We start from the raw sequence: 23,872 nt of genomic DNA on the forward strand, positions 1-23,872 counted from the left end.
TTATTTTAAAATTGGGCTGCTTGACTTACACTCTTCAATAGTTTTCAATTCATTTGGGATACAAGTGCTTTGGTCGGAATTGTGAGTATTTTCTCCTACTCAGTGGCTTGATTTTATTTTCTTAATGTTTTTCAATGAACAGAAATTTAAAATTTTGATGAAGTCCAATTTATTAATCTTTTCTTTTATGATTAATGCTTTCCATAACCTGTTCAATACAACTTTGCCTACTCCAAGATTGAAAAGATTTCCTCCTATGTCTTTTGCATTTTAAAAAATTTTAGCTTTTACATTTAGGTCTATGATGCACTTCACGTTAATTTGCGTGTGTACAGTGTGAATTAATGTCAATGTTTAGAGACCCATATAATGAGAGTGAAGGTATACCCACATCCTGGGGAGGACTAATGTCATCAAATAGAGGGAACTGTATCTCTCAAAGAGAAATGGTGGCTCCCAGGGCATTAGGGCAGTTGAGCATGTCAAGCCCTCAGCACTGTTGCAAGTATCTCTGAACACGGCTCTTCAAGAAATGAAGATTGACTGTCACTGTGAGCCCCAAGGGGAGGGGGAAATAGATATTGAATAGATGGAACCAATGTAACTGTGAAGGCAATAGAAGTGTTTCACAAGAGTACCCGAGGATGGATATAAAACATGTAATATTACACCAAAAACATATAGGGGCCAAAAGACTAATAATGTAAATCATAATGTAAAACATAGGATAACTAAAAATTTAGAAAATTGTATAGCCTAAAGTACAAACCACAATGTAAACACAAATGTTACCTTGTTTGAAAGCTATTGTCTCAATATCTGTACATCAGTTTCAGTAAATATGGTATGAATATGTTAAAAGATTATCGCTGTGGAAGGGAAAAGGTTTTATATTGGATATGTGGGAGTACTGTATATTGTGTATATGAATTACTGTGATCTAAAACTCTTGTGAAGATAAGCTTAATAATTAGGAAAAAAGAAAAGAAAAAGATAGGATGTAGAATTTCTCCAAATTAATATGTATTCTATATATAACCTTTAAACTCATCGCTCTTTTCCATTTTACTATTAAGGGAACCTGGCATTATATTGGGCCCACATTTCAGGAAGTTTTGGATCACAGAGTGGTTCAACAATGGCAGTGGAAGAATACTGGTATGGGATGTTATTGAGAGGGGACATTTGGTTGACAGGGAGTTATACAGGGCATGTGTCCGGGGTGCATGGAAATGTTTGGATATATTCATAGTAGAAACAATTAAAAACAACAGCTGGGGGGTGCTGGGTTCCTGGCCGGGGGAGCTCTGTCGCGGTCCCTAGGGGAGCAGTGTCAGTCCCCCGGGTGCGATGGCAAGGACCAGGAAAGAATGAGGGTCCAACAGTGAGCCCCTGATACTAATGACTATGCTTGTGAGTCTATACACCTGAAATAAGAACAAGGCCTAGAGCAGCACTGTGCCTAAGAGTTCCCTCCTGACAGCCTCCATGTTACTCAAATGTGGCCAGTCTTGAAGCCAAACTCAGCATGTAAATGCACTGCCTTCCGCCCAGTGTGGGACATGACACCTGGGGATGAGCCTCCCTGGCACCGAGGGATCACTACCAAGTACTAGCTGATGACGTAACTAGAAAATGACCTTGAATAAAAGGTTCAACTCGGACCAGCAGAATATCCCTGTCTACATATAATAACAGGAGTTAAAAATGCTTTTTGACCTAAATCAAGGGGGAAATGGAAAGGACAAATGAGTTTATATGGCTATGAGTCTCTAAAAAAGAGTCAGGAGGTTATCAGAAGGATTGCCCTTATGCACACCTGAGCAGAGTCTCAGAGACAGATAAAGTAGATACAACTCCAGGTATTGGTTCTTCTGAGGGCTAAAGAGACCCACAGGTTTTATGGTCACGGCAGATGGAGTTCACTGCCATGTCAGTTGGCCCTTCTTTGGAGTTGGTGTTTCTGCATGATGGAGCTGGACTCAGATGTGATCTCTTTTCACAAGCCTTTCCTATTACTTTACCAGAATGGTAGTTGGTGCTGGGGTTTAAGATAGATCTAGGGGATCTGAATCTCTGGACTGACAATATGATAGCCAGGCCCTGAGCCTCAACAGACTTCAGCTCCTACAGTCTGGTTTATTGGACTTACCCCACTCAGCTAACACGGAGTTGAAGAATGTCAACCACCACACCATGGAGCCAAGAGTGCCTACAACTGAAAGCAGGAGGATTGCATCCAGTATCCATGTGGAATCTAAGCCCCCTCTTGACATAGATGTGGAATGGACACAACCAATCCAAGGTCCACAGGATGGAGGAATACAGTAAGGATTAGAGTGGACTTACTGATAGTCTATTCATGAGCTATTGTGGTTAGTAAATCGAGAAAATGTGGCATTGGTGTGGAAAAAGTGGCCATGGTGGCTGCTGGGTGCAGGGAATGGGAGGAGGAGATGAGATGTGGAGGCATTTTCAGGAGTTGGAGTTGTCCTGGGTGGTGCTGCAGGGACAATTACTGGACATTGTAGATCCTCCCATGGTCCACTGGATGGAACATGGGAGAGTGTGGGCTATGATGTGGACCATTGACCATGAGGTGCAGTGATGCCCAGAGATGTATTCACCAAATGCAATGGATGTGTCATGATGATGGGGGAGAGTGTTACTGTGGGGATGTGGTGGGGTGGGGGCGGTGAGGGGTGAATGGGGCCCTCATATTTTTTGAATGTAATGTTTTTTAAAAATGAATTTTAAAAAATTAAATTAAAAAAAATGTCAATGTTCATTATTTTTCCAAAGGATATGCAGGTGTTTGGGTGCCATTTGGTGAAAAGACTATCCTATCTTACCCACATTGGATTACCCTGGCACCTTTGTCAAAAATGAACTGGCCATATATGGGTTAGTCTACTTCTGGACTTCATATTTAGTTGAACTACATAACTATTTCCATGTCAGCATCACACTGTCTTGATTACTGTGGCTTTATAAATTAAGTTTTGAAATCAGGTAATGTAAATCCATCAATTTTATTCTTTATCAATATTGCTTTTGCTATTCTAGGTCTTTTGCTTTTCTACATATAGTTTAGAATCAGCTTGTTATTTCTATGAAAAATCAGTTGGGATTTTGATTAAGATTGTTTTGAGTCTACTAATCAATTGTGGGAGAATTGACCACTAATATTAAATCTCCCTATCAATGAACATGGTCTATCTCTCCATTCATTTATAATGTCTTTAATTTTTCTCAGCAGTGCTTTGCAGAGTTCAGTCTACTTGTCATGAACATATTGTTAAATTCATTCCTATTTTACATTTTTGATACTATTACAAAATACTGCTCTTTGAAATTTCATTGTCTAGTTGTTCATTGCTAGTATACACAAATACAATTGATTTTTGCATTTCAACTTTGTATTGTGCAACCTTGCCAAATTCACTTATTATTTTTGGATTCTCTAGGGTAGAAGTTGGCAAAATATTTCTGTAAAGGGCCAAATAGTAAATATTTTAGGCTTTGCAGGCCATATGGCCTGTCATAACTACTCAACTCTGCTATTATAGTGCGAAAGCAACCATAGACAACAAACGTGTGGCTGTGTTCTAATAAAACTTAATTTGTTGACCCTGGAATTTTAAAACAATTTTCACATATTCTCCTTCTGATATTTTGTACAACCATTTAAAAATGCAAAAACCAACTTAGGTTACAAATTGTACAAAACCTTAGGTCAAGTTAGGACTGTGGACTGTAGTTTGCTGACTACTGCTCTGGGTTTTCTATATATACAATCAAGTCCTCTTAAAAAAAAGACAGTTTTACTTTATCTTCCTAAACTAGGTGCCTTTATTTGTTTATCTTGACTTACTGCACTGACTAAACTGTTAGAGGAAAATTATTCTATCTTTAACTGTTAAGTATGATGCTAGCTGAAGGTTATGTATCAACACCCTTTATCATTTTGCTGAGAGGTTTCATCAAGAATGGGTGTTAAATTCTTGTCAAAATGCTTATTGCTATCTATGGATATGGTCATATGTTTTTTCCTCCCTCTTTCTATTAATATGGTGAATTACACGGCTTGATTTTCAAATGTTAAGCCAGTCTTGCATTCTTGTAATAAACTAAATTTGTCCAGGATGTATTTTTTTTTTTATTGAAGTCTATCATTCATACATGAAACACATAAACAGTAAGTGTATAGTAAAGACTGTGAACTTACAAAATAAACATACATAACATCACACAAGGGTCTCATACATCACTCCTCCACCAACTCTTTGCATTGGTGTGAAACATTTGTTACAAATTATACAAGAGCATCGTTAAAATATTACTACCAACTACTATATTCCTTATCTTACATTTGGTGTATTTTTCCTCCAACCCACACTATTTTTTTAAATGTATTTTTGTTACAGATATTGTGAACTTGCAAAACAGTCATACAGATGTGTAGATTTCCCATACAACTCCACACCCTGGCAGAATATTTGTTACAGAGTATGAGATACCATCATCAGACTATTACCACCAATCATGGTTCATAGCATACATTTGGCTCACTTTTTCCATACACCTCCATTATCAACACAGTATAGCTTGGCATTAATGCAAGAATATTATAATATTGCTGTTAACCACAGTCTATAGGTCACACCAATTATAGTTTTCCCATGTTTCTCCATATTCCCATCAACCTGCAATAGTGATGTACATCTGCTCTAGCTCACAGAAGGAGACTCTCTTGCATTTGTATCCTTAACCATAATTCTCAACTGCCTCTGGGTTCATTGTATTATTCAGTCCCTAGATTAATCTTTAGTGTTCTTTCTATTGACATTTACTTCTCCAGACTACCTTTTTCAGCCACAATCCCATTTATAAACCAGTTGTTACTCACTATAATGTATTATCATCAACTCTATCCGTCTCCATAGTTTTACAGTCAAGTTAATTAAAACTTCTATATACATTAAGCATCTATAGTGCTTCACAACCCTCCTCTTATCTCCTTATAATCTACACTCTAGGTTCTAATTCGATGTGTTTATTATTTCTATTTAGTTCATATTAATGAGACCTTGCAATATTTGTCCTTTTGTGGCTGGCTTATGTCACTTAGTATAATGTCTTCAAGACTCATCCATGTTATCACATATGTCCCAATTTCATTTCTTTTTATTGCAGCATAGTATTCCACTGTACATATATACCACATTTTGCTTATCCATTCATCAGTGGATGGACACTTGGGTTGTTTCCATCTTTGGGCAATTGTAAACAATGCCACTATGAACATTGGTATGCAGATGTCTGTGTCATAGTTTTTAGTTCTTCAGGATATATTCCTAGTAGAGGAATTGCTGGATCATATGGCAGTTCTATATTTAGCTTCCTGAGGAACGTCCAAACTGTCTTCCACAGAGGCTGCACCGTTTTACACTCCCACCAACAACGAAGGAGTGTTCCTGTTTCTCCAAATCCTCTCCAGCACTTATTGTTGTCTGTTTTTTTAATAATGGCCTTTCTATGTGGTGTTAGATGATATCTCATTGTTGTTTTAATTTGCATTTCCTTAGTAGCTAGTGATATGGAACATTTTTTTATGTGCTTTTTGGACATTTGTATTTCTTCTTTGGAGAAATGTCTATTTAAATCTTTTGCCCATTTTTAAATTGGATTGCTGCTCTTTTATTATTGAGTTGTATGATCTCTTTATATACAATGGAAATAAAACTCTTATTGGCTAAGTGGTTTCCAAATATTTTCTCCCATTGACTGGGCTGCCTTTTCACTTTCTTGATGAAGTCCTTTGAATCACAGAAATGTTTAAGTTTGAGGAAGTCCCATTTATCCATGTTTTGTTTTGTTGCTCGTGCTTTTGCTGTAAGGTTTAAGAATCCACCACCTACCACCAGGTCTTGAGGATGTCTCCCTACATTTTTTCTAGGAGCTTTATTGTACTTTCTTTTATATTTAAGTCTTTGATCCATTTTGAGATAACTTTTGTATAAGGTGTGAGGTAGGGGTCTTCTTTCTTTCTTTTGGCTGTGGATAGCCAGTTCTCCCAACATCATTTGTTGAATAAACTGTTCTGCCCAAACTGGGAGGGCTTGACAGGTTGTCAAACGTGATGTATTATTTTTTTAATGTTGGATTGTGTTTGGTAATATATTGTTAAAGATTTTAGCACTTACATTCATGAGGGATACTGGCTTACAGTTTTCTGGTAATGTCCTTGCTGGTTTTACAAAGTAATACCATATAAACTTTGTAAAATTATATTTTAGGAACTTTTTCCTCTGTACTCAGAAGAATACAAATTTGCATTTCCCAGGTAGTTATCTTGATAAAATTCTCAAAACACCTCTGCTAGATGAGTTACTACCTAATTTGATACTTGGCACTTAAAAGTAAGTTTGGGGAAAAGTGGGGAGGTGTGGGGAGTGGGACATATGGGAATCTCCTATATTTTTTAATTTAATATTTTGTGTGATCTATGTATCTTTTAAAAATAAACAAAAAATACATATTAAAAAAAAAGTAAGTTCAGGGACCAGATGTGGCTCAGCATATGAGGTCCTGGGTTCAATCCCTGGTACCTCCTAAAAACACACACATGCACACACAAAACCAAACAAACAAAAAGAAAGTAAGTTCAAAGTTCAAGCTAGACAGAGTCAGAGAGACAGATAAAGCAGATACAACCCCCAGATATTGGTTCCTTTGAGGGCTAAAGAGACCCATGGGAGTTATGGTCATGGCCGATGGGGTTAACTACCAGGGCAGATGGCCCCTCTTTGGAAATGGTGTTTATGTGTGATGAATCTGGACTCAGATGGGATCTCCCTTCATAAGACTTTCATGCTAATGTGCTGGAGGTGCAGTTAATGTTGGGGTTTAAGATATATTTAGGGGATTTGAATCTCTGGACTGACAATGTGATAGCCAGATCCTGAGCCTCAACAGACTCCAGCACCTACAATCTGATTTATTGGACTTACCACACTCAGCTAAGATGGAGGTGAAGAAGGACAACCACCACACCATGGAGCCTAGAGTGATTACAACTGAAAATGGGAGGATTGCATCCAGCATCCAGGTGGAATCTGAGCCTCCTCTTGACATAAAGGTGCAATGGACACAACCAATCCAGTGTCCACATAGAAGAGGTGGCATTGGATTGGGAAAAGTGGACATAATGGACAAAGGGTATGGGGAAAGGCAGGAAGAGATGAGAGGTGGAGGCGTCTTCGGGACATGGAGCTGCCCTGGATGGTGCTTCAGAGGTAATCACCGGACATTGTAAATCCTCACAGGGCCTACATGATGGAATAGAGGAGAGTATGGGCCATGATGTGAACCAATGTATATGAGGTGCAGAGGTGCCCAGAGATGTACTTACCAAGTCCAGTGATGTCATGATGATGGGAACGAGTGTTATTGGGGGGGGGGGAGAGGGGGGGTGGGGGGGTGGGGTTGAATGGGACCTCACATATATATTTTTAATGTAATATTATTACAAAGTCAATAAAAAATAAAAAAATTAAAAAAAAAAAAAAAAAAAAAAAAAGTTCAAGCTAGAATGGTCAGACTCCAAAGCCATGCTCTGAACTGCCATGCCACACTGTTACTTGGCTGTCTTGTTAGTTGGGAAGCAGAAAACTAAAAAGTGACACCTTTTTCAAAATCAATTAATATCCAGTGACAGAATGAAGAAAAAAAGGAAATAGATATACAGATAGATAGATAAAGATAAACACATATATATAAACACTGTTTTTACCTACTCTAGCATAGGGCTTTGAAAACACTGCAAATTTCTTAACTTTTACTCCCTGAACTTTGACATTTCAGTTATTTCTGCCATATGCTCCAGGCCTATTTTTGTACTGTCCTTCTGTTCACTCTCTATTCATAATCTGGGCCTATCCCAATGTTCCTGAAGCTGTATTTCTACGCTTATCTTCTGTCCACCAAGATGCACTCCCTGAGAGGAAAATTTTCCCTCAAAAGTGAAATAAGCTTAAATTTGATACCACACTTGAGCTGACTACTACCACATATTTTGTCCTATACTACATATTTTTTTGCCCTATACTTCTTACAAACAAAATTCCACTCTTCTTTCCTGAATACTGAGAAAGTCAACCAAACTTGTCAATATCTTATGACTAATTAGAAAAGGAGGATGATAAAAGCATCACATATAAATATGCAGCTCCACTGTTTTTGTCATCTAGCCATCTTTCCTGAGCATTTCCAATGCAGGTTTCTCTGAATGAGGCAGTTTTCATAATCACGCATGGAAAGTAATATGAAAATCTTAGGAAAAAAGGATGTGTGAACAAAAGAAAACAAAACTATATGACAAAATAAATTTGGAAAAGAATGACATGTGACCAAGGAATCTAAAAAGATAGCTGGAATCTTTTCTTTATTTGTTTTATTTAATAAGCATTCTCTATTTAAACAAAATGCAGTTCAAATAAATACCAGAACAGTGACACAAAGTAAGTACACATTTAAAAATTAATCTGACAATCTAAATACAGAGCTTGATGAACAGTATCCAAATGTCAATATTTCAGGTGTAAGTAATTGAAGAGATACTGATTTAATCTGAATTTACACTACTTTTTAAAAAAATTCAAACCAGCAAGAATAATACTGTTATCTTCTTCAACCAAAAATGTGCTTTTATTTTGAAATACTATCAAGGGTTTTATATAAAACCTCCCTTGACTGATCATGAGAAAAACTATATGCAGGAAAAATTGAGTTCTGGGAATTATATGAAGAAAGCAATCATAATTCTTGGCAGTTATGTAGAGATTTTACCTTTAAAGAATTTTTATAAACATTAAACTAATCAAATCATACAACAGACTTGAGCAACCTCCGCACCAACAGTTTACAGGTAAGAAAAGCCAAGACACGAGGTCTTAGGATCAAGCACGACCCTAGGGGTACCTATGCAGACACATACACATATGTGATTTAAGAGCTGTAATAATTCATGGATATGGTTAACTATTGGAAGCAGTTTTATGTAAATAAGTGTGAAGACTGACTGGTTAGGAACCCAGGCCTCAAAAGGAAAAGAGAATGAACAGTTTCCTACTACAGTAAATAATGCTGATCAGAAATAATGTTCCTCTGTCTCGTTCCCAGTGGCTCCAAAGCAAAAATGGAAGACTTAGATCAGGCCTGGTCTCCTTCAGGCTTTAAACTCAGGATTAGTGCTGGCCTCTGCATGCCTAAGGACACTGTGCATTCGGCAGTGGAGGATGGAGCCAGAACCTGGTCTGGCAAATGAGAGACCTTTGAGGACTCCGGGTGGGAGTGCTGAGTTTCCTTTAAGTCCATTAAGTCCAGTTTCCTTAAATGTCAAGCCATGGTACTGCCCCCTGCTTCCATCTGCAGGAAAAAAGGGTTTTCTCCTGACAAGGTTTCTGCCCTCAAGTTCTGACAGATGATGAATGCGAACGTGTCCAACAGGTTATCTATGGATGACAAATGAGTTGGAGCAGTGTAAAAGAAACACAACTGTGAGTATATACTCAATTGCTTGGATCACTGAATGAGAACATAGCACCTTCCAATTTCTGGTGCCTTGTTCAATTCAGACCACACTCTCTAGTCAGAGCAATATGAATCACTAAACAAAGCAAAGTCTTCATTACGTCACTGTCTCCTTTTTGCACCCTACATATCAGTGGGATAAAAGGAATGCAGATAACCAGTTCTTGGGCTTTCCTTGTTAAGTTAGGTAGGGAAAAGGGAGTATAGATGAAGGGTAGAACAAAATTTCAATTTCCAAATGGAAAACAATTTGGGCCCTAAATTACTTTATTTCTTAGTGCACAATGCCATGCAATAATACTCCCCAGCCCCCAGCCCCACACACACCTCCCTAAGTAGAATTAACTTTATTCTTTCTGCTAAGTGTAAGAATATCATAACAATGCATTATAACCATAATTTTATAATATGAAAATTTCTAAGTGCTTTCATTTTCATGGATGTCTCACATGCACCTATGCAACAGTCAAATTATTACTCTTCATCCTATGGGTACAATAGACTGAGGCTTACAAATGCTGCAGGACTGGCCTGGAGTCACACAGCTACGAAGTGATGCAAGCTCTACAACAACCAAAGGGTTGGGCAGGAATTCTTGCTAAGTGCTAATGAACTGGCTAATGGGAACAGCTACTTAACCTCTTTACTCCTCAGCTCCCTCATATTTAAAATGAGATTATCCCTATAATCACTGGATTACAATACAGTGGAGAATCAAATGAGGTACAGGCACTGGTATCACCTGCACAATGCCTGGTCCATAGTACATGCTGAGTAAACAGCAAATTATTATTCAACCAGCAGAATCCAACCTTGCCTCTTAAGGTAAGGATAACTTGATGTGTAGAACTAATCTGGTCTTTCAGTGTTGTTCCCCCAAGTTAGTTATGACTTCTAAGGCATTACTTTAAAAAAAAACTGGCCACATTGATCCTGTGTACCATGTAATAGTGCCTCATCTCTCTGTCAGTTTTGAGTAAACAACTGTCTGACAGGAGTAAAATTTCTGGATATGCAAAATTTACCAGGCAAATGCCAATTTGTTTTCTTGTTTGTTTGTTATTGTTAAGCATTTTAAATTAATGATTAAAAAGCATTGCCAAAATATTATTACTAGCCAAAGTATTTTCCCCAACCCACCCTATTATTATCTTTACATCATTTATATATGAAGATACATAAACAATAAGTGTATAGTAAAAGTTGTGAACTTGCAAAGCAAACATGCATAACATCATACAGAAGTCCCATACATCAACCCTCTACCAACACCTTGCACTGTCGTGAGACATTTGTTACAAATTATGAAACAATATTGTCAAAATCTTACTGCTAATTATAGGCCTTATCTTACATTTGGTGTATTTTCCTCCCAACCCATCCTATTATTATTTTTTAAATATACTTTTTATGACAGAAATTGTGAACTTATAAAACACTCATGCACATGTGAAGAATTCCCAAATAACACCCCTCTATCAACACATCACACTGTGGTGGAAATTCATTACAGATAAGATAATATCATATGACTGTTAGAATGTCCATAGTGTACATTTGGCACCCATTCTCCATACTGCCCCATTATCAACACAGTATATCTCTGGCATAGATGCAAGCATATTACATTATTACTGTAAACCACAGTCCATAGGTCACTCCAGTTGTATTTTTCCCATGCATCATGACATTCCCACCACCCTGTAGTAGTGATGTACATTTGCTCTAGGTCACAAAGGACACTCTTGGATCCCTACCATCAACTACAATTCTAATCCACCTCTTGGTTTACTGTGCTATTCAGTTTCTAGATTATTCTCTAGCATTCTGTCAACTGGCATTTACATACCTAGACTACAATTTTCAGCCACATCCTCATTTATAAACTAGCTGTTACTATTTGTTACCATCTACTCTATACATTTCCATACTTTTACAGTAAAGCTAATTAAAACTTCTACATATATTAAACATCAGTAGTCCATCTCAGTCCTCCTCTTATTTCCTTTAAGAATCCACCACCTACCACAAGGTTTTGAAGATATTTTCCTACAATTTCTTCTAGAAGTTTTACGGTTCTTTTATTTTTAGGTTTTTGATCCATTTTGAGTTAATTTTTCGATAAGGTGTGAGACAGGGGTCCTCTTTCCTTCTTTCAGCTATGGATATCCAGTTCTTTCAGCACCATTCGTTGAATGGACTGTTCTGCCGAGCTATGTGGGTTGACAGGCGAGTCAAAAATCACTTGACCACACATGTGAGGGTCTGTTTCTTTTTTTTTTTTAAGATTTTATTTATTTCTCTCCCCTTCCCCCCAGTGTCTGCTCTCTATGTCCATTCACTATATGTTGTTCTGCGTCTGCTTGCATTATCTGGTAGCACTGGGAAACTGCGTCTCTTTCTTGCTGCATCATCTTGCTGCATCAGTTCTCCTTGAGTATGGCGCCACTCCAGAGTAGGCTACAGTTTTTTCACACAGGGCAGCTCTACTTGTGCACGAGGCACCCCTATGTAGGGGTGCCCTTGCGTGGCATGGCACTCCTTGCATGTGGCAGCACTGTGCATGGGCCAGCTTACCACACAAGTCAGGAGGCCCTGAGGATCGAACCCTGGACCCTCCATATGGTAGATGGACGTTCTAACAGTTGAGCCATGGCCACTTCCTAGGGTCTGTTTCTGAACCATCTATTTGGTTCCACTGGTCTTTGTGTCTATCTTTATGCCAGTACCATGCTGTTTTTACAACTATAGCTAGGTAATATGATTTAAAATCTGGAGATGAGGGTTCGCTTTTCGTTTTTAAGATCCTTCTGGCTTTTCAGAACTCCTTACGCTTCCAAATAAATTTGATAATCATGTTTTCAATTTAAAAAAATGCTGGAGGAATTTTTATTGGGATTGCATTGAATCTGTATATCAACTTTAGTAGAATTGACAAAATAATGATATTTATTCTTCCAGTCTGTGAGCATGGAATGTTCTTCCAGTTATTTAGGCCTTTTTTGATTTCTTTTAACACAGAGTTGCAGTTTTTTATTTGTTTGTTTCACTGGGGTGATACTTTATTTAGTCATTTTGGCTTACAATTGAAACTCTGGAAATTCAAAGTTAACATCCTTGCCAGTGAGCTTCTTATACACACCAGAAAATGTTTCAGCCTTATGTTCTACATTGTTCTGCTGTGCTTTGTCCAAATGAACCTTTATAAGTCAGATGCCATCCAGTTTTACACGGAATCTCTTGCCCACAATTTCACTTGGGAAGACGAGGTCTTCAAGGATTGCATTGTGCACAGCTGTCAGAGTACGGCTCCTGGGACGCTTTTGCTTATTTTTTGTATGGCTTTTTCGAATTGGCTTAGGCAGAATTCTCCTCTGAGCAATAAAGACAGCATGCTTTCCACTGAACTTTTTCTCCAATTCATGTACTAGCCAGACTTGGATTTTCTGGAAAGACTTCAGTGGAGGTACGGGAACAAAGATAATAATAGCCTTCTGACCACCATCAACTTCAATTTCCTTGGCTGCTGTTATATTCAGCTCCCTTAATTGAGCCTTTAGGTCTGAGTTCATCTCCAGCTCAAGAAGAGCCTGAGAAATGCCAGACTCGAATTCATCTGGCTTTTCGCCATTGGGCTTCACGATCTTTGCGCTCGAACTGAACATGGCCTTTTTCTGGTGGAGCACCGGCCTAGCAAGAGGCCAGGGTCTTGCGAGAGCCAAGTTACAGTTTTTTGGATACAAGGGCTTTTCATCGTTGGTTAAGTTTATTCTTATTTGAGTTTTATCTGTCATATTTTATTTTCACCACTCTTGACACTTTTACTTTTATTGAAATAATCTTCATTTTTAAACTCTATTCCAGGCCTTTCTCTCCTGTCTTTTCCTTTCAGGCTCTAGCACGCCCTTTAGTATTTCCTGAAAATCTGGTCTCTTGCTTAGAAATTCTCTCAGTTTCTGTTTATCTGTGAATATTCTAACCTCGCCCTCATTTTTGAAAGACAGTCTTGCTGTATATAATATTCTTGGCTGGAAGGTTTTCTCTTATAGTATCTTAAATATATACTACTGTCTTCTTGCCTCCATGGTTTCTGGTGAGAAATCAGCACTTAATGATATTGGGGATCCATTATATGTTATGCATTGCTTTTCTCTTGCTGCTCTCAAATGTCTCTTTGTCTTTGACATCTGACATTCTGATTAGTATGTGTCTCAGAATTGATCTATTCAGATTTATTTGGACAGGAGTATGTTGTGCTTCTTGGACGTGGATATCTATGTCCTTCAATAGGGTTGGGAATTTTCTACCATTATTTCTTCAAATATTCCTTCTGTCCCTTTTCCCTCTTCTTCTCTGTCTGGGACACCCATGACATGTATGTTTGCAAGTCTTGCTGTCATATAGTTCCCTGAGACCTTGTTCAATTTTTTCCATTCTTTCCTTCATCTATTCTTTTGTATGTTTACTTTCAGAGTCCATTTCTTCAAGCTCACCATTCCTATTTTCTGCCTCCTGAAATCTGCTATTATACGATTCCAATGTTTTTAAAATTTCATTTATTGTACCTTTCATTCCCATAAGAGCCACTATTTTTCTATGTATGCTTTCAAATTCTTCTTTGTGCTCATTCAATTTCTTCTTAATATCCTTGATCTCTTTAGCCATCTCACTGAATTTATTAAGGAGATTTGTTTGAACATCTATGATTAGTTGTCTCAACTACTTTATGTCATCTGGAGGCTTATCTTGTTCCTTTAACTGGGCCACATCTTCCTGCTTCTTGGTATGCATCGTAATTTTTTTTTGGTGTCTTGGCATCTAGCTTACGAGAGTATTTATTCTGGGTGCAGTTTTCTCTTTAGTTTAGGGATTCCTGTCCTTTCTCCCTTGCTGTTTGTGCAGTAGGAGCCAAGCATGTAGTTGGTCCAATAAGCTGTGGAGGCTCAAACTACCCTCATTGCCCCAGGGACCAATGAAGCTTCTTCTCCCAAATTTCTCCTTTGCCAGTGGCAGGGACAGAGTCTCGGCTGTGTGGTATAATCCTAGCTGGACAGGCCTAGACTGTAGTTGCCCAGAGAGACTGATGAAGCTCCATGCCCCTTTCTCCCCTGCCTGGGGCGGGATGGAGCTGCAGGTGTGGGTAGCAATCTATGCAGTGCGGGTCCAAGATGACCACATGTCTGGCACTATAGTAAGTATTAGAAATATAACATAAACAAATAGATAACTTTCCTACTGTCATGTATCCAAAGGTTGTGAGGTTAGAACACTTTTCTCGTCACCCTAAAGTAGGAATGTTTTAGTTAAGATTATACACTAAAATCTACTCATTTCCAAATATAAACTGTAGAGGAAAGATTTTTCAAGCAATGAAAAAAAATCTGTGCTTGGTATGCTTGCAAATGTGATTTGAGATCCTGAGTTCACTGCAGAGAAACCTGATGATATTCTAAAAATACATATAAATGGAAAACTCTGGGGTCATACAACAATTTTTCCAAATGCTGGGACTGTTAAGAAATGAAAATGAAACATTTAGGATCACAGCAACATTAATTGTCATACTCGACATATTTAGCAATTTCCATTACTATTTTATGAGGTGGCAATAGCATGAAAAGTTCAATATAAGAATATATATTTTTTAATTTTAAGCAATATTTACAGGATTTCAAAAATTGGTATATTAAGACTTAAAGGGAGGGAAGCAGCTGTTGAGTTCCTGTTTACCATATGGAGGACCTGGTAAACGAAAGAAAAAAAGGCGTCCCAGACCTGCACAGAGGGGAGAGGTGCACCAAAAAGACGATGACACAATGGGATAGGGGCTAAAAAAATTAAAAAAAACCTTAAAGGGAAATGCATTTAAAGAAGCATTAGAAGCACTTTTAAATGAAAATTATTGCGAACACAAGGAAGTCAAATTTTATTCTCTTCCAAAACATACCAATTTTCAAAATATTAAAAAAAGAAAAAAATTTTCTAAGAAATATTAAAAAAAAAAATCTGTGTAATAATTCAGACTCTGGTCCTTTCTGGACCCTCATGGAACAGCCTGTATAGCCAAGCCAAGCCCAAACTTGCTGAAAGGAGGGTACAGCGAGGCATGTGGAAAAGCAGGTAGAGGAATGACAAGGCCCAGTACCTCGGCACCCACCCTCTTTCCAAGTAAACTGTGATAGGAACTGTTGTTTGCTAGTAACCATTTAAACTAGGCACATGGCTGCTGGGATGGAGTCTGCATTTCCCATCTTCAATGGTAGCTTGCTGTGGCCACGGGACCAAGTTCTATCCAACCAGATGAGAGGAATGTGCCTCTTCTCGACTGTGCCCTCCAAAAGGAATGTATGTGCTACCTTGGCTCTTTACCCCTGCTGGCAGGTGCCTAAAAGTGTTAGGACTGCATCACATGGGAAAGCTGCCCTGGCTAGCTCTGGACCATTACATTCTGGATCATTTTGTGATAGAGGGAAAATCATTTTGCCAGGGTATTTTGGTGTCTAATTGTTACAGCAACTTAATCTGAAGTCTAATTAAAAAACAGATTTATGACAGAGCTATTTTAGAGGCTAGCTGCCTCAACTCCTATTCTGAAGCTCAGAACAACCTGCTAAGTGATGCTCCTTAAAACTAATTATATTCTTGACACCTTTACTAGGTTTAAGCATCTTTGTTGGATTATATATCAGGAGGGTTGGAACCTTGTCCTCTATACCCTTTATTTCTCAGAAACTATCTAATACAGTGCTACAGGGGATGGGACAGGATAATGAAGTAAGTTTAAGCTCTAGGCTTTAGGGTCAGACACCCCTGAAATTGAGTCCCTGGACTCTAATCAGATGTGTGAACTTGGCAAGTTCAGTCATTCAACTATACCAACTGAGTACCTATTATGTAGCACATCCCATTCTAAGACCAAAGGCTTTTGCTATGTATAATGGTGCTTACATTCTGGTTGACTTTTAAGTTCTGCATATTCTTGAAGAGTCTCAGCTTCCCCATCTATAAAATGAGGAAAATAATAGAAACAAATGTACGGGACTATGGTCAAAATTAACTGAGCTGAGGCATATAAAATGCTTAGTCAATGCCAAACACATAGTTACTCAAATCTTAACAATTAAGAAGCATCAATAATTTATGCTTGTGAGTGAAAAGGTGTTATGCCCCCATCCTGGGGAGGCCTGATGTTCTCAAATAGAGGGAAGGGTATCTGTTGAGAGCATGGGTGGCTCATAATGGGGGAGGACAGACTAGTGTGTCAAGCCCTCAGCATTGTTGCAAGTATCTTTGAATCATGTCCTTCAAGTGGTGAAGCTTGGTTATCACTGTGGGCCTTGAGGGGTGGAAATGGGGGGAAAGAGAAGAACAGAATAGTTGGAAGAGGAGGTAACTGAGGGGCAGTGGAAGTATTCTGCATGATCCTGCAATGATGGATACAGGCCATGTTAAATATCTCCAAAAATTTATAAAGGTGTATAGTCTAAAACGTAAACCATAATGTAAACAAAAATTTATAAAAGTGTACAGTCTAAATGTAAGCCATATTGGAACCATAGTTAGTAGCTATGTTTCAATATCTGCGTATCAGTTGCAGCAATATAATAACAGTGTAACAGGGTTTGATGTTGGGTATATGGGAGTTCCCTATATTCTATAAGTGACTTTACTGTGACCTAAAACTTTTTTAAAGACATGAAAAAAAAAAAAAAGGATGTAGATGCTGAGGAAGAAATGGAAGAGACTGCCTTGCCACTGTACATACAGGGCAACACCTATTACAGTGATGAAAGGCAAAACATCAAAAAAAAATTTTAAATGGTATTTTTCATTTTCTTAATGTCCCAATTTATTTTTCATTTTATTTTAAAATATTTATGTATTCTATTTCTAATCTTTAAACCTATCGTTCTATTTCCTTTTCCTATTAACTGAATTTGGCAATATATTAGACTTCATTTTTTAAAAAGTTTTGGATCACAGAGGGATTCAACTATGGCACTGGAGGAGCACTGATGTGGGGTATCATTGATGAGAGATGCGTGGATGGGAGGGAGTTCTCTAAGGCATGCATATAGGTTATATAGATATATTCAGATGCTCGTTGGGTATTGACATAGACGGTAGAATATCACACGATAACTGAGGGAGTGCTGAGTTCCCATTCTGGGAAACTGTCACACTCCCCAGTGGAGCAGCAACAATTCCCCAAGGGCAAAGACCAGTGAAGAAGGATGGTCCAATGACAGGCCCTTGATACTGATGACTATGCTTATAAGCCTGTGTGCTTGAAATTTCAACTAGGCCTAGAGCTGCTGGTGCCTAAGGGTTACTTCCTGAGAGCCTCGATGTTGCTCAAATGCGGCCACTCTCTAAGCCAAACTCAGCATGTAAATGCATTACCTTCCCCCCAGGATGGTACATGACTCACAGGGATGAGCCTCCCTGACACCAAGGGATTACTATCAAGCAACAGCTAGTGATGCAACTAGAAAAAGATCTTGAATATAAGGGAGAAACAGCAAAGACAAAAGAGTTTATTTCGGTAAGAGACATCAAAATGAGCTGGGAGGTCATCAGAGGGGTAGCGCTTATGCGCATCTCAGCAGGATCTCAGAGACAGCCAAAGTTGATACAACCCCAGGTACTGGTGCTCCTGAGCGCTACGGTCATGACAGATGGCTCTGGAGTTCAGTGCCTTGCCATTGGGCCCTACTTTGGAATCTGTGCTCCTGAGCGTAATGGAGTTGGATTTAGATGTGATCTCTCTATGCATGTATTTCTGTCACTTTTACTGAACCTGTGGTTGGCACTGGGGTTGGTGTATGCTCAGGAGATTTGAATCTCTGAACTGTCTTTGTGCCAGCTGGGCCCTGAGCCTGAGCAGAGTTGCAACATCTACTCTCCGGTTTGTTGGACTTACCCAGGTCAGCTAACAGGGAGGTGAAGATGGTCAACCACATCTGGGAACTGAAAGAGACTACAGCTGCAAGCAGAATTGCATCCATCAGCCATGTGGGATCTAAGCCCCCTCTCGATTTAGAGGTGGAGTGGACATCGCCAGCCTAGGGTCCTCAGGATGGAGGAATGAAATATGAATTAGAGTGGACTTACTGAAATTATATAGTTGATGTGGAGACAGTGGCAATGGCAGTTTCTGAGGGCAGCGAGAGGGAAAAAGAGGTGTGATTGTGGCATTTTCTGGACTTGAAGTTGTCCTCAATGATATTGCAGAGACATATGCAGGACATCATATATTCTGCCATAGCCCACTGAATGGACTGGGAGAGAGTGTAAACTACAATGTAAACTATAATCTATGCTGTGAAGCAATCCTCCAAAATGTACTCATCAAATGCAATGAATGTACTACACTAATGAAAGAAGTTGTCCATGTGGGAGGAGTGAAGGGGGGGTATAGGGATTGGGGTATGTGGGAACCTCTTATATTTTTTAATGTAATATTTTGTGATCTATGTATCTTTTAAAAAATGATAATAAAAATTTTCAACAACAACAAAAAAGGCAAATTGAAAACCACACAACTCTTAAAAACAATAATAATATTTTGTGCTTGACTTATGGACACTCACCAGCTATAGCTAAGAGCAATATTCCTAGGTAAAAATAAGAAAAACAGTAAAGGACTGCCACAAACAATCAGTTGGGTATTCATTTTATTATCTTTTCTATGCCATCTGTTTGACAGGAATTATAGATATGTTTTACAGATAAATAAGGCTTACTGCCGAACACAGCACGTTGCAGAGCACCTGGAAGTTAATATTAAAAAACAAAAGTGACTTAGGGAGATTTTCAAACATGATCTCTCAAGAAATAAGTCCTCTGTAAAGTTACCTAAGTAAATGAATAGATTCTTTTCAATCAGATGGTTTGGGACATTTCTTTAAGGAGTTCCAAATAGAATATTACCCACCTCTCCATGACAGTTTCAGCATCTGAGCATACTGGACCGTATGTCACCATGAGCTGTGAATCCACACCAACCCCTTTACCCAGCCACAGCCCATGTCCTCAAAACAATGAGATCCAGGAGAGAGCACTTTAAGAAAAATCACACCAGATTATTTCAGCCTAGAGAAGGTTCAAATGCATTTCCGGTAAGGAGTCCTAGTGCAGCTTCTAAGAGGATGCAAGAGGAACTGTATCAACTCACCAAATAAAAGTAGAACATTGGGATTTGAAGATTTCTGGTAAATGAGGATGAAAAATAAACTTAATGCTCTGCAGAAAATAAAGAGCAACAGAGTAAACAATACTCCACACTGGGTGGGCTTCTCTTTGCTAAGGCAATTTCAGGGGCAATTAGATTTGAATGCCAACTTCATCACTAAAAATCCCTAAAGCACGATAAAACTTCAATATTTATGAAACACTTGATAAATGAGTTAGCTCTGCTTCTGAATAGGGACTAAATACCGAGTATTTTATTAGCATTTTAAATGTATTACTTAACTGAAACCTCACCATAATCTATGAACTGGGCACTACTATTCTAATTTTAGAGAAGAGGAAATAGGTTAAGAAAAGTTAAGGAGCTTGCCAAATATCATGAAGTTACTTGTGGGGAGTCGATTTGAATCCAAGCCTGCTTGACATCAGAGCCTACATTCTTTCTACCATACTAAGATGAGTTTAATTCTTTAAATAATAAAAATTTTACTGAATTTTAAAAGAGTACAGCGAAGCACTATAAGAGCTTACTGATAAATCAGGATTATCAGATTATCACTATAAATAAAAAGGAGGGTGACACAATGTTCTCTATGGTACAGTAAATCCCCAGAACACACTGAAGCCCCCTGCACTCCTTGTGCCCTTCTAGAGAGAATCAAAATATGGGTAGTTGTGAGGTTGGCCTGGCTAATGGGCTGATCAGCCTATCCTGAGTGTCACATTTGGCTGAGAGGAATGGGAAAGGACTATGCTTTCCTGGCTCAGTTTTCCTTGTTGCTAGCCTCCCGCTGGCTCTATGTTGTCCATGTGACTTTTTCAGTGCTGTCACAGTGCCTGCCCATCCAACTTGCCAATACTAACCTGCTATGGATGTTACAACTGTGTGATTGTGAACATGGTTTCCTCAAGATGTTTAAAAACCTTATTAGGACTTATTTTGGGCAGCCAAAATGCTAGCTAAACAGTCACAGAATAGAAAACTAGATCTTGTACTTTGCAATATTTTATGGACAATGTACACTATTTTATCAAGCATTTCTAAATTACCTGAATAAAGGATTTTGAAGATGGGATGTTGTTTTTCAGATATAAGAATTGTACTGGAAATAGCTCTATATATTTTGCATAGTTCTTGTCACAAAATAAGACAATTCCAATTACTATATTTTCTTTCTTCTCTTGTAAGAATATATCATAAGAGAACAGTTAGAAATACCAAAGTGAGCTCAGCCAGTTCAAATAAATCAGTCAGAGTGATTACAATTGGCTTTGGAATACATCCAGGTTACAGAAGGCAAGAATAGATTAGGGGTATGTGCCAACATAGCAGTGACAAACTCTCAAGTTCTTTGTAAAAGCACCAGTATTTCTTCAGGCTTAGATATGACTCACGAAGGCTTCATTTTCAATGAAATGTTTCTGGAAGCATTTAAAAGCTGAAAAATATAATCCTGTCAGTACAGACGTCTCCTTCCAAAACAAAGAAAAAAGAATGACATTATTTCAAACTATAGTCAGCCTAATATCACCAGGCAGTTGTGTTGGAGGAGCCAAAGCCTGCATAAAAGTTTGGTGTGGTTCTGGTCAAGATCAGAGGACCACCACTTCACTTTACAAACAAAAAAGATTCAATATTAAATCTGTTCTGGCTATTAATTTTGTGCAGAATTGTTTTTCTAATACCAAGGACAAAAGTATCAAGTAAAAAAGGTATCATATGAATGCCTTGAGGAAACTTAATTTTTAACTTTGGATATATTCTCTTTGGTGCGTGCACTTGGTGGCTGAATTTTTGTGGGGACAAGGGCTTCCTACTTCCTCCCTCACTTCTCCTAGTGAGTTTGAAGCACTTGTGTTTTGTTCCCACCTATTTTCCATGAAAAAAACCAAACAAACATTTTCAACAAATATGTATTCAAGAAGTACTGAGAACTGAATAGTACCAGGCATATTCTAAGCTCCGGAATATAGGAAAAAGCATTCTTGCAGTTCATATCCTGGAGTAGTACAGTTCGGTTTTAAAACAGGGTATTTTACTATATACATCTCTGCATTTTTCTTCTCTTACTTAGTAAAACTTTGTGCAAACCCCTCCAAGACAACAATTGGTAAAGTTATATCAAAGGAATCTCTTTATGAGATTTCTCAATAAACTATGTAGAGAGCTGGGAAGAGTGGAATTTGCAGAATGACATTAAGATGATACAACCCCTGTATCCATCTAGGGCTTAACCTCTCCTATCAACCGCATCAGACAAAGGCATAAAGGCCTACAGGCACGTGACCAACACTCAGCTTTACTCACTTGGCTGGATCACTTTCCAGCCTCGTCTTAGCCTGGGCCTTGCCACTGAGAACTCCAGTCTGGATCCAGGCCCCTCCCAAGTGGCTCTGGGCTAAAACCTGCTGCTTACAACTTTCCTATGTATCATCTCAAGGATAGTGACAGTAGGGAATATATATTGAGCACTTAGCCTTTTAGGAGAATTGGAACCATTATCCTCATGTTACAAATGAGGACAGGTTTCACTCAAAGTAACTTGCTCAAGGTCACATGGCTTAACCTGGGAGGAAGATGGGAACTCCTGCTCTTCACCAATGGGCCAGGATACCCTTCTGGATCTAAAAACTGCTGTCATGGCCATGCTAAATTTTCCATGTTTCTAAGCAAGACAATCCTGGTTCTTTAAACATAACTTAACTGACAAGTTTCCACATTTCACAAACTTTTAAACTTGTTTCTTTCCTTCCCTGTGAATCTTAGCCTATGGTAAATTTTTGTTATTTTTTCTGAAAGCTTTATTCCCCCTGATCATTACATTTGGTGGCTTTAGACTTTTTTATTAAGCCCTAGATGCTATTTGTAATAAATTCAGAAAATACAGTAGGGAAAGCATCCAAAAATACCTATTTAACACTTAGGAGTGTCTCCTTCCATTTTATTAATGTGTACACAGTGTATGCCTGTATATACATGATTATGTATTTCTATAGAAAAATTGGATCATTCTATAACCAATATCTCTGTGCAACAACTTAATATTTCCTTAGACTGGATCCTTAAAATTGGAATTACTCAATCATAGGCATAACCACTTTTAAGGCCTTTACCACAAAACTGTGAACTGCTTTCCAAAATGGCTATGCCAATTTATTCTCATTAATACTGCATGAAAGTGCCAACCTCATTACACCCCCACTATTTTATCATTGATTAATTTTCTGTCAACATTGATAGTCAGATATATTTCCCTTAGTATCTCTGTGTTTACTATTGAGGTAGGACATTATACCATGTATATACTGGTCATTTATCTTCCTCCTTTTGTCACTTTTCTGTTAATGTCAATTCCTCCCTTTTATTAATTGGGAGTTATTGTTTTTCCTTACTCTTTGTAATGGCTCTGCAAAGCGTCATTTATTCAATCATTCATAGGTATGTGCGCAACTCCTGCTGCTTTACCCTGACTTGTGATTAGGACACAGTTTTTGTCCTTCATAGCCCAGACATTTTTGAGAGTTTACTTACAAGACTTTTTTCTAAGCATATACATTTTTTAAAACAACAGCAAATCATACTGCCACAATAGTGATATTTTAGGTATAACTAAAACAATACTCATAGGTCCTAGAAAGATGATAGTATGTATGTATAGGAATTTGTTCCTGCTGGAACCTGGGAATTTCATTTCTTTTTTGTCTTTGTCAGTTAAGTAAAACCAAGTCATTCAATATGAGTTTTAGAGTTGCAGAATGTCTTAAGTGCTAAGAAAATGAAAAATGCCATTGCATTCCTTAAGGAAGCTTGGCATTGACCTGGAATTCTCCCTGCACATTGCCTAAAACTTGGGAACAGTATGACTGCTACTATCAAGAGTGGATCAGAACAGTATCAATGGCCCAGAGTAATACATTCATTGGAACTAGTTGGAGGAATATGCAGCTTGAGGAAAACTGCAAACTTTAACTGATAATACCTAATAACTCCTGGTTTCTATTTTGAATCTTAAATGAGTAAGTGAAGCTCTACCATGAATTTCTCTTTCTTGAGTATGAAATTTAACTCCACCTTTCAATTACG

The 23,872-nt window shown here is 38.2% G+C and overlaps 1 protein-coding gene and 1 pseudogene across 45 annotated transcripts in view; both read right to left on the reverse strand.

Moving 5' to 3' along the window:
- Nucleotides 1-23,872, reverse strand: part of PKP4 (plakophilin 4) — a 269,591-nt gene that overhangs the window by 142,505 nt on the left and 103,214 nt on the right. The window lies entirely within an intron of this gene.
- On the reverse strand, nt 12,650-13,403 carry LOC101426455 (small ribosomal subunit protein eS7-like; annotated as a pseudogene).

This window comes from Dasypus novemcinctus, chromosome 7 (genome assembly GCF_030445035.2).
Source record: "Dasypus novemcinctus isolate mDasNov1 chromosome 7, mDasNov1.1.hap2, whole genome shotgun sequence".
NCBI lineage: Eukaryota > Metazoa > Chordata > Mammalia > Cingulata > Dasypodidae > Dasypus > Dasypus novemcinctus.